Here is a 12,771-nt window from a genome sequence, read left to right on the forward strand (position 1 = left end):
GAATTATTTCCCATTAGTTCAGCATGGTTTCTCGTTTCATACTTGAACAGAGGAGGCTTCTTCAGCTCCCAGCCTTGGGGTACAATCCAATGGGTTTATTAATTATCAGGTATTCATTTAAAGGGGTTAATTAAGCAATAACTTTTCATGGACGGCCGTGTAGGAAGACATGCTGCTGATTAAAGCACAGAGGCCATCATTTTCTTCCATTGTGAAAGAAATAAATATTTTCAAATTATTTAACTAATTAGCTAGGAGTTCCCAAACCCCTCTATGAGAAATTTGGCAATGGGCTACTTTTTCTTTCTTCTTCCCATCTGCTGCTCTCAGTGGTTGCTTTACACAACCTATTCATGTGCTAATAAGCTCATCACGGGCAAGTTTTCCTCCCTCTCACCAACATTACACTGGCACAGCTTTTCTCTGTGTTGAAAAAACTGCCACTGGACAGAAACATCAAATAAAATGGTCATTTTAAAATGACGAAAAGTACAAGGAATGGGTGGGTGGTCTTGCAATTGCCAACCACCAGTTACCTAAGAATATTAAAAAAACCACCCTGCTGGACCAGGCCAGTGGCCCATCTAGCCCTGTTCTCACAGTGGCCAACCAGATGCTCAGGGGAAGCAACAACAGCACTCTCTTAACCTGTGGTTTCCAGCAGCTGGTATTAGGAAGCATATTGCTTTGAACAGTGCAGGTGGAGCATAGGCTCAAGTCCTGGATCAAGTGTGTTTCATCTTCTGTGTGATGCTCTAAAAATATTTGAACACTGCTACTACATTTTAATCTTATCTTCTGCTATTTGCTTATTAAACATCAAGCCTAGCTGATCCTAAAAGACTTAGGAACACATAGAGATGGCTAGCCAAGAAAAGAAAAAGAGAAAGACTTGCTGCTCCATCCAGTACCCAACATGGCCAGCCAAAGTGTCCAGTGTCCAATTCTATTATTTATTAATTTATTATTTATTCAACTTATACACCACCCTATACCCAGAGGTCTCAGGGCAGTTCACAACAAGACCACAACATATAAAATCAAACCAAAAGCAGTAACCCAATAACCTGCCCCCCCCCAAAAGCCACATTCTAAAAGGGTGTTAGATCTGACATATGGTGAAACTGCTGTCATATAAAAAATGACTGGCAGCTGTGTTCCTGAATATGAGGAAACATCCCACCAAAAGATTGACATTCCACAAAGGGTTTAGAAATTCCAGATCAAATGAGTGCTTTTTCTAATGTAAGATTGCAAAGTGTTCACATAAAACTAAGGTGCTAATTATCCGTTGCAAGAATGATAGTTATTGGACTGGGCCTGAAGTTCAGATTCCTGTTGACTCCAGTCAGAAATAATTGTGGTTGTTCTGCCATTCTAAAAAGATGGCCTTACGTGTCCAATGGAAACTTCCCAAGACAGCTCCAGGTTTGCATATTGGATATTTGAAAAGTGGTTTGTTGTGAGAAACCGACAAATCAACTATTTCCCCACATGATGGATATGGAGAGTGACCAGAAATAACAGAGAACACTAGAGAAAATAATGATAGGTAGCACTCAAGTAGCTGACCGGTGGCAAGCATAGCCAAGATAGCTGGACAGACATACAGATAAACGGATCTTTGTACTCACAATTGTCCTATGAGAAGACAAAATAAGCACAGAACAGACTCCCTGTGGTGTGGTAGCCATTACCTGAAAGCTACTCTGAACGGCTTGTGTGTTTGTCAGGTGTTGCATATGACCTAACAAGCTGCCTTATACCAAATCAGACCATTGGCCCACCTAGCTCAGTATTATCTACTCTGACTGGTAGCAGCTTTCCAGAGTTTCAGACAAGATTCTCTCTCAGTCCTACCTGGAGATGTCAGGAATTGAACCTGGTAGTTTATGTAAGGAAAGCAGATCCTCTGCCAGTGAGCTCCGTGTGATATATCAGCCTCTAAACAGAATCTCTCCCATGACTGACAGCCTCTCTCCTCCACCCCAATATCTATCTATCACATTTGCATAAAAATTGCATATGTCAATTTATCTGTTTAGATGCAACATTAGAAATATTTAATGAAATTGAAGGAGAAATACAACAAATCTTGCTATACAGTGGTACCTCGGGTTAAGAACTTAATTCGTTCCAGAGGTCTGTTCTAAACCTGAAACCGTTCTTAACCTGAGATACCACTTTAGCTAATGGGGCCTCCTGCTGCTGCCACCGCGCCGCCGCCGCACGATTTCTGTTCTCATCCTGAAGCAAAGTTCTTAACCTGAGGTACTACTTCCAGGTTAGCGGAGTCTGTAACCTGAAGCTTCTGTATCCTGAAGCGTCTGTAACCCAAGGTACCACTGTATTTGGGAGGAAGACTATGTCCACAGAAGAATGATCTTTGTAAAATGGGACACAGGGAGAATCCCCTACTTCACTTGTTCTAGTCTTCTGCAAGCTGCTTCCTTGAGATTCCCCTCTTTTGCTCCTTGGAAAACATGTGGCCCATAACCAGCATTTCTTGTGACAGTGGAAATGTAAAGCTAGAGGGTCACTTGTAAGACAGAATTGGCGGATAGGACAGAGAGGTGCTTTATCTTCACAACAACCCTGTAAAATAGACCACAGTGAAATTTGAGCAAAACAATGAAAGGTATATTATATAAGGCATCTTCAAAACTAACATATTTAGTATGGCAAAAACTTTTGGGAAGTAATGTTAACTTCATCAGATGCATCATTCTTGCTAATCCATTACATTTTATGGAATAATACATTGAGTAGCCTCTAAAATGGTGCTATTGTGCTGTAAGTTATGACTAGTCGGCTACCCCTTTGACTGAAAATATTCATTGAGCAGTATACCCAACACCACATAATGAGTGAGTGATGGAAAAGAGGATCTTTATGCTAGGTCTGCAGATCCCCTACCACTGAGCCACTGCTTCTTCCCCTGTATCAAAGAAAGGAACCAGGTTGTCCGTGAAAGAACAGATCCAAACAGCTAGGGGCCAAAACACAGGATGCTATGAGCTGGCAAAGAGAGGATAATGAAGGAATTGGCACAGTTCTTCTGAAAAGAAGTCCTCACATGACTTTGCAATTCATTTTTCTTTGGTGCCACATGGTATTGGTTATGCAATGGCAAAACTTGTAATTCTGTCAGCTGCCAAACTTAGTGCCAAGAAACATTATATAAATTTCTCTTTGCAGCCATCTGCCAGCACATGTTCCATTTCTGGTTTCCCTAGAGCAGATACCTTTGAAAAGCCAATCGTGTGGTGGTTAAGAAAAACCCAGATTAGCTACAGCTTCAAAATAAAAACTATATTTGCCTTTGTGACCAAGCTTGTTCTGAATAGGATGGGTCCTGGGCTTGACATTTCTGTGAAAGACCTCTGCCCAAGAAATTAGAGACACTAATGGTCAGGAAAGACAGAAATGAACTAAATGGACCAATGACCTAAATCAGGGAAGAGCTGTATCTCTGGGATAGAACCTCTACTTTGCATGCAGAAGGTCCCAAATTCAATCCCCAGCATCTCCAGGTAGGGCTGGGAGAGATTATTATCTGAAACCCAAAAGAGCCTCTGCCAGTCAGTGTGGACAGTCCTGTACTAGATGGACTAATGGTCAGACTCAATATAAAGTAGCTTCCTTATGTTCCTGGTGCAAAGCAGGGCAGGGAGTTGGACCACAGGAAACTCACTGGCAGTTTTGCAACCTGACCAGCCCAATTTACAAGGCTGGAAGGAGTGAAAGGCTAATGGCTCAAGAACTTCCCAGCACATGCCCAACCCACACTGAAGCCACATCCTCCTAAAACTCTGGACAGCAGCCAAAAAGGAGGGGGAAGATATTCAGGGTGTCCAGGATTCATGTACTCTCACGGGATTCATGCGCTGATAAACTTGCAAATATATATTTATCATGTGTGCATGGAGAGACAGACAGACAGATAGAATAGCAGGCATGGGGAGGGGGGACAATCTGGTTTAGAATCCTGGATGGGACAGAGGGAATTTAAACCTTCACTGCCTTCCTGTGATTCAGATCAGGAATCCCTCTACCACATCTGCTATTAGGATTGGTATGTATCCTACTCAGTTAATCAGACCCATTAACATTAATAGATGTTCATTTCAATGGGTCTACTCTGGCTATGGCTAGTAATAGATATAACCCATTGGTAGAAAAGCCCCCTTTTGCACCAATGGGAATGTCCCTCTCAAAGCAGAGAGCAGGCATGGAAGGGATCAGGATTGGGACCGCAGGGTAGGGCAGAGGGTGGGTGAGTGGGAACCCACCCCTTTGGTTTCAGTTTGGATAAGTTGCTCTTTTAGAAACTACCATTCACTGATTGCTTACTGTGCGATTGGACTTTATAACATTTAAGATGTATTAGGTTTTTTTTTAAAAAAATGTAATATCGGAATTGTCCTGGATCTTCACAAAAATCCTGGAAGACAAGTTAGGCTCAGAAAGAAAATCTTGCTCAAGGCCACCCAGTTAGTTTCATGGCTAAGCATGGATCTGATGCTGGCCCTCCCACACCTAAGCTGAACAGTCTATCTGCAAAGCATTGAAGAAGGCGGCGTAGGATAAATCCCTGTGTTACAAGGTTTTTCCAAGAACATCAAAGGCAAGAGATATGGGATTGCCTCTGAGTATTTAAAATCACACATGTCTACACCAAACTCTTTCCATGAGCCAAGTGAACCTGACTTGACTTGCCTAGTCTGTCATACAAAGCCATATGAACTTGATTTAATGATGTCTGTGACACTAACAAAGTGATATTTTAAAAAAGAAATCCAAATATTTGTATATTTGTTGCACCAGATAGGTATTCCAACAGGAGCAACAACATGTTGATAAAAGTCTATAGACCTCACATCCCACCACCTGAAATTTCTGAACCTGTGTTCGCATGATCTGACAAACACTTGATGTCAGTTGCATGTATCTGTGCTGAGTCCAGAAGAGATAAGTGTGGGTTGTCGTAAATGCAGTTTGAGTTGCAAACATGGCCTGCAAACGCACTTAGGTCCATTGGTTTCAAGTGACTTATGCAAATTCAACTCATTTGAGAATCTGGTTAAACAGTCGTATGATCACACCCTGAGCTCTGGACATTTCACTCAAAACCACAATCCACTAATTTGGTTTATCAATTGACTTCTGAGTGTCCTCTAGTCAGAGTCAGTCCTACCATTAGGCAGTGTGAGGCAGTCGCCTCAAGCAGTAGATACTTGCAGGACAGGCAACAGCAGAATAGAGCTATGTGTTCCACACAATTCCACTAAGCTAGCCTGCTGTGGTGAAGGGCACTTGTCTGTGTTGAAGCAAGATTCAATATTACCAGTTTGATCAGTTTTTGAACATGGAACCTAGGAGGAGCTGCCATCTTGTCTAATGCTTCAGACAAGAAAGTGACCCTAGTCACAAGATCACGGCGACTGTATAAAATGGTTAAAATGCATCAAGTTAATTGAACAAATTATACAAGAGCATTTACAGTTGACCCTACCCAGCAGTGCTCATTCATATCTTGCACTGGGAAACATTTTAGGAGAGAGAGAGAGAGAGAGAGAGAGAGAGAGAGAGAGAGAAACTAAAAAGGGTGTGTGTCCAGCTGAATCAAAATTAGCCAAGCAACAACTTTAAGTCATTTTGTATTCCTGCAAGCACGTTACAAAATTACATCACTCTCTACCTCATTAAACAATGTCTGTGTGGGATTCTGGAAATGCAGCCCCCTTGCACTATTAATTAAGCAACTGCTCTGTTGCCATATAAACAGCACCCAGATGCACAGTGTGTTCTGCTCTGTGGTTTCCTTTCAGTTCTCTATGCATGGATGCACCAGACTGGTATGAGCAATCTCACTTGGAAAGGATGTCCTGTTGGAATAAGGCTGGTGGCTCCTTTATTTCTTAGCATGAGCACAAGAGCTCAAGTGAGGTGTTTAGAAAGCCACTCAAAACAAAGCAGATCACTTCCACTGAGAGCAATCAGACATGCACAGTTAAAATATGCTAAAGGCTTGAGCTCACGCCTCTTAGCTCCCATCACAAGTGTTCCATTCAGGCTCAAGTACCCTTGCAGAATACTCCTGATCAGCTCTTGACATTACTAAAAACAACTGTCCAACCCACCGTATTATCTGTCATTATTGCAATGGTATTAACTTTCCACACAGAGAAAATAATGGAACCGTGTTCTTAGATGTCACCTTGACTGTGGGCCCAAGGGTGAACTTCAATTTTACTGGAATTTAAGTGAAATGGGAGAAAATGGGCTATTCCTCCCACCTCCTCTGGTTGTATATTCCAAACTAAATTATGCGGTCTTAAAGTGGTAAGTAAATGTAAGGGTGGTCATTTTCTAGGCACAAGAGTCTCAGCTATCAGGAGTCATTATTTTCTGGGCATTATCCTCTGAACTATTTTGCTAGGTTTGTGTGTACATAGGTGTGTGTGTGTGTGTGTGTGTGTGTGTGTGTGTGTGTGTATACATACACACACAAACATACAAATTCATTTCTTTTTCATATATATTGTTGACATGTGCCTATCCCAAGAACCTTTCTCAACCTGAGGGCCACATTCCCTCATGGGAAAACTTCCAGGGGTCCCCTTGCCAGTGGTGGGTGTGATTCAGAGGCAAAAGTGCTCAGAGCACCTCCTCACCTACCACTACTCCAGGCAAACATGGAGCAGAGCCAACAAGGGTGGGGTCTGGGAAGAGGGGTGTGTCCTAGGGAGGGGGAGTGGCCTGAGGAGAGTCCCAGTGGCCAGATAGTCCTGGAGGACCATGTTCAGCTCATGGGCCTGAGGATCCCCACTATATATGTATATAGATTGCTATATCTTACCTGAAATGAAATATTTGCCCTGGAGGGTTTTGCTAGCTTGATAAATGGGTCTTTACCATGCGTGTCTGCTTCTTAGTGTTTTAGTCTTGCTTTAAATTTTTTTTAGTTTAGATAGAAGGTGAGTAAGAGGCATATAACATAAGAGTCTATGAATTTACACAATATGGAAAAAGTTTCTCTCCCATTCATAATGCTAGAACATCCATGGAAACGAAATGTTGGAAGATTCAGCACAGACAAAAGAAAGTACTTCTTCATGCAGCACATATAATTATGACATTCGCTTCCACAAGAGGCAGTGATTGCCACCAACCTAAATGGCTTTAAGGAAGAATTAGACAAATTTATGGAGGATAAAGCTATCAATGGCCACTAGCCATGATGGCTGTGTTCTACCTACCTCTGAAGAACAGTTGCAGAGGAACGCATATGGGAAGAGCGTTGTTGCGCTCTAGTTCCTGCTTGTGACCTTGCCTCAGGCATCTGGTTGGCCAGTGTGAGAACCCATTGCTGGATTAGATGGACCTTCAGACTGATTCACTGATCCATCCACAGTGCTCTTCTTATGCACTTATGTTTACTCAATGGTTCACTTCATATCCTATATGTGACACCAAAGACCTGGACCCCTGCAGAAGTTGCATTAGATTATAAGATATAGATTTCTGTATTCTCTCTTTCCATTCTTTTCTGGAATTCAAACTATATAATCCATTATGCTTTTGGCAAGTTTAATCCCCCCCCCCATTGCATAACTCAATAAAAATGTATTTGCAAATGTAATTACAGATCAAGCTAACAGCTTTAATCACAGTCTGTGCAAAGCATGTTATGAAATGGCTTCATATGTATGGCTGGGAAGTTTATGTGATATATTCTTTAGCAAACTGTAATAAAAACAATGGGGCGGCCATGCACCAGAAAGTATTGACCCAATTTTTGTACCCTTTAATAAAGCATTATTAAAACATTAGTACGGCATTTAATAGAACATGGGCTGTTAAAATTATGAAATGGCTCGCCATGTTGTGAGATACATGTTGATGACCGTAAGTATAAATAACTGTGGTGTACTTTACACATTGTACCTAATGGAATAAATGGCCCTTCTAATCCAGAAGTCAATAAACCCCATATCTTTTAGGGTTTTTCTCACTCCACTAGTGGACACCTCAAAGGCTCAGGCTATTATGTTGACAAATAAGTATTGAGGATCCTGTGCTATTAGTACTGTGCAATCACAACCCCCAAAAAGAAGCACCATAATTTGTTGGCCGTATACCTGCCTTGCATAAAGAAGCTCTAAGCTTCCATGACTGGCAGCTCCTGTTAAATGATCAGGCAAAGGTGAAGGCAAAGGCCTCTGTCTGAGATGTCTGAGAGCTGCTGTTGTTTAGAGCAGTGAGTACTGAGCTAGGTGAGCCAAGGGTCTGACAGTAGAAGACCAGTGTGGTGTAGCGGTTAAGTGTTGGACTAGGACCTGGGAGACTGGGGTTCAAATCCCCACTTGGCCATGAAGCTCACTGGGTGATGTTAGGCCATTCACTGCCTCTCAGCCTAACCTACCTTACAGGGTTGAGGAAAGGTGAGCCACTTCAAACTCCTTGGAGAAAAATGTGGATACAAATTCAATAAATAAACTAAATAGCATAATATTCCCTGTACTGTACTGCACAGTACTGACCTCAGCTCCTTTGGGAGCAGTTCCTCTGCGTGCAAGGACAGCTGCTCACAAAGGAGCAGCCACCGGCACTGTGCAGGATAAGATCCTCATCCATCACCATGCAGGATCAGATGAAGAAGCTACTTGAGAGGCCCTCCAAATGTGCCCAATTTCACTCGGCCCTCTGGCAAATCTGGTGCACAGCCACCACCACCACCATCATCAGAGCCACCACCACCACCATCATCAGACTCAGGTCATTTGAGAATTGTGGGTGGCAGTTTTGGTCCTCGCATGGATAGACTGAACTGAACTGTATGTGCACTGTGCATATGAAGCCACTGTTCCAACCTATAAGGAAAAGAATTTATATATATATATAACTGCATCCTCCTGTTTGAACTTGTGTAATGAAAGCATAACTGATCACTTGCACAGCCAGGGCAAAGAAGTTTGCAGAGGGAGAAGTAGAAAAAATATTTTACTCTGGAGGCTTTTTCTAAAGTGCCCTTGTTTGTTGTCTTGGCAGGAAAGTTCAGCACTTGGCACCAAGATGTTGGAATTTGGCCCAACTGTAGAATTGCTCCACTTGGCCTTCCTCTCTCTCCCTCTCTTTCTTCAGGATCCTGTTGCTAAGCAGATGGCCCGATGGCCGATCTGGGGGCATTTTCGGCCCCACCCTTAAGCTACAGCCTGATTCACTCTCGTCTCCCCGCCAACAAGATGAAGGTCTTGCTTCTCCTACTTGCTAATAATAACAGTAAAAGAAACCCCAGAGCCAAGTTTGTGCAAGTAAAACCAAAGATGCTTTTGCCAAGAACACAAGACAGCAGCCGAAGAAAAGGAGTTTGTGCTGCGCTCTCTCTCTCTCTCTCTCTCTCTCTCTCCCCAAGGGAATCAGGGCTGCTATAGATTGTTATCCTGTCAGACTTGTTCTGGTTTTCCTCTTTCTGCTTTTGCACAGACTTAAGGTACTACCAAAGTCACCTCCTGCCGCCACCCCTTCCTCGTCTTCAATCTCCCTGCCTCCCTCTCTTTAATAACTTTATCAACTCACCGAACTTCAGGATGATTTGTGCCTTTCAGAGTCTTGCTTCTCTCAGCCAGGACTTGGATCCCATCCATTCTGCAGTGTGTGTGTGTGTGTTGCTTTTTTATTATGAAAGGGCACACTTAACTCTTTCTCAGGCCATAGCAAATATGCATTCATCTATTTCCCAGGCAGAACATTTTGGAAGCTGTTCTGCCTGCACTTCTCCTTCAAAAAACAACAACCCCCCCCCCAAAAAAAACCTTACAAACAAACAAACAAACAAAACAAAAACCAATTGGATTAAAATCAAAAGGTATGCTTCAAAAGCCTAAAAAATGGGGGAAGGAGGGTAGAAATTTTGACCCTACAGTTTCTCCAGATGAATGTGCTTTATACTGAGCAAGGATGAGATTTTCCCTGCTCCTTTCCTTAATTTTCCTCTGTTTTCCTTTGCCCTGTATTCAGAGCTGTCTCTACTGTTTGCTAGAGTGAGGTGGCTGCCTCAGGCGGCAGTTGCTGAGGGGACAAGTAATTGTGGGAATGAGCTGGAGAACAGAGCTATGTGAACCACACATAGCCCGCCTCTTACTCTTTAAGCTAGCTTGCTTCCTTTAGGATGATGCTGTCCAACTGTCAGAATTGTTTTTTTAAAAATCAACTTTTGTATGGGGGGGTGGGAGGGGACACTTTCCTGACTTTACCTCAGGTCAGGCTTTACTTGCATTCCACTTCTGCTGAATTCCAGTTCAAATTAGAAAAGGTGTTAAATTAATTCAGCAACTGCAGCATACACAGGGTGCCAATGGTTTCCTCTCCATCACTTATTTGGCCTCTCTGCTCCATTGCTATATTCCTGATGACATCTAGGATGGCCTCTGGTTCCTACTTCACAGAAAGCACCCTGTATTTGAAAGATAGCCCGCTCCAACAAAACAGTGTCATATATTCACACCTGGGAGACCATGATTCAAATCCTCACTCAACCATGAAGCCCAACAGATGATGTGGGGCCAGTTACTGTCTCTCAGCCTAACTTATCTCAAAGGGTGAGGCTCACATGGAGAGCAGGAGAACCATGTGTGCCATCTTGAGCTTATTGGCAGAAAGGTGGGATATACAGTGGTACCTCGGGTTAAGTACTTAATTCGTTCCGTAGGTCTGTTCTTAACCTGAAACTGTTCTTAACCTGAAGCACCACATTAGCTAATGGGGCCTCCCGCTGCTGCCACAGCACGATTTCTGTTCTCATCCTGAAGCAAAGTTCTTAATCTGAAGCACTATTTCTGGGTTAGCGGAGCCTGTAACCTGAAACGTATGTAACCTGAAGCGTATGTAACCCAAGGTACCACTGTAATGTTAATAAATAAATAAATAACTTTGTTTAAGGGTAAAGAAACGTACAGAGAAATTGAGCAGGGGTCTTGCCCCTTAGGGATAGGATATTCTGTCAATTACGGTTTCTTTCTTTTTCTCATCTTTCCAACCTTAAGTTGAATCTTCCACATTTGCACACTTTCAAGGCCTTTCATGAAAACTCTTAACGGCATTTTAATGCAAATTTCTCCTAAACATCGTTATATGCAATTTTACCTAATATGCAGCCTGTTGCAAGCACTTTCCCCAAATACAATGAGCTACATTGCAAAATTAGGAGAAAAGCACATTTTGAAGGACACTTGTGTTTTAGTTCACATAATGATTTGCATTAAAATGCAAGTTTCTGTCTCGTCATTGCTCCAAGGTTATATGATATATAAGACTGCCGCCTTTGGATTTTATAATAATACGTTTTAACGGTGCTCATCTCCTCTGTAGTGTTTATTTAGATCAGGGATGGGGAACCAGTGGACTATAACTCCCATCATCTCTCACCATTGACAATGTTGGCAGGGGCTGATGGGAGTTGGAGTCTGGTGCTATCTAGAGGGCCACAGGTTCCCCATTCTGGATTTAGACCTTCTTCTATCCATCTCCTTGTACTTTTAAACAATAAATTCAAGGGAAAAGAGGTAATTATTGCAAACTCTACCCATATACAAATGTACTTATTTCATACGTTTTAATTTTTATATTTTGTTTTTCATGTTGTTCTAATTGTTTTTCATGTGTTGTATGCATTGAAAATTGAAACAAATATTTTAAAGTAAGTTCAAAGCCAAAAATCTACAAGAATGAGCAACAAAGTAAATATTGGAATAAAGCAGGGTAGCCAATGTTGTGCCATCTGGATGTTGTTGGACTACATCTCCCATTATCCCTGGCCATGGGTTCTGCTAGCTAGCGCTGATGGGAGTTGTAGTCCAACAACAACTTCTAGAGGGCACCACACAGGTTACCCCTGGATGAAAGCAGTACATGCAGTTTTTGCAAATGACAAGCAGATCAAATGAGATCTTTAATAATGAAAATAAACAGAGTAGCAAAGCAAAAGGACACATATTCTTGCATAAGTTAATGTTGTTAAAGGTGAGTCATGTAAGTTCTACAGAGTTTGAGCATCAGTGAAAATTCAGAAGTAGGATGCCTTTGTCTTTGTACCTGGGCATTTGGGGCTCTTTTGGAAGAACAAATTTGCCATCTAAATTATTCTGGAGATACTGAGAGACAGTTCCACATTTTGGTGGATTGTGACAGGATCATGTGGATGATGCGTTCCGCATTTACATGAAAAATAAAATCTTGCTAAATAGAAAGTTACTTTAAAAAAACAAAACTTGATTTCTGCTTTATCTGAGCTTATAGCCAGTGTCCATACTTGATCATGCAATCTTTCTTTGTTTACGCCTTCAAAATATTTCCGGTATCTCACTTCTAGCATTCTTTCAGCTGTATATTTTAATGACAGCATCTTCTCTACTTCGCCTGAGGGCAAAAGGCTAACTTAGGGAGCACAGATCAGGACCTAGCTCTGTCCTCCAACATATCATCACTCATCCCAGCATTTGCCACCTGTGGCAGCTGCTTCACTCTGCCTAACAGCAGGGCCAATCCTGGTGAACATGCTCTGTTCACAGCTTCAGATGAACACATGCAGTTCCAGTGGGTGCAATCCCATTTCTCTTCCCCAGTACCATCCTGGGAAAAGAAGATATGCCTATTATTAGGATTCACTATGGCTCCGCAGAGTGTTATATGCTCCTCTGTCTACACATTGACAGACAAATTATTCCCATGAGCTCCTTTTCTTGTCTTCTCTATCTTCTGTAATATAGT

At 42.2% G+C, this 12,771-nt stretch overlaps 1 long non-coding RNA gene across 3 annotated transcripts in view; it reads right to left on the reverse strand.

Moving 5' to 3' along the window:
- LOC308482922 overlaps positions 1-9,647 on the reverse strand; it is a 32,654-nt gene extending 23,007 nt beyond the window's left edge. For 2 of the 3 annotated variants that reach the window (XR_013989501.1, XR_013989502.1), the window contains exons 1-2: positions 9,583-9,647; positions 7,263-7,491 (exon numbers count right to left, since the gene is read on the reverse strand). This is a non-coding gene — a long non-coding RNA (uncharacterized lncRNA). Of the gene's footprint in view, positions 1-1,506; positions 2,596-7,262; positions 7,492-9,582 lie in introns of those variants that run through there. The other variant, XR_013989503.1, reaches the window with a different exon arrangement.
- Between the last annotated feature and the right edge of the window lie 3,124 nt (positions 9,648-12,771).

Source organism: Podarcis pityusensis (genome assembly GCF_964106645.2).
Source record: "Podarcis pityusensis genome assembly, chromosome: 8".
Classification (NCBI taxonomy): Eukaryota; Metazoa; Chordata; class Lepidosauria; order Squamata; family Lacertidae; genus Podarcis; species Podarcis pityusensis.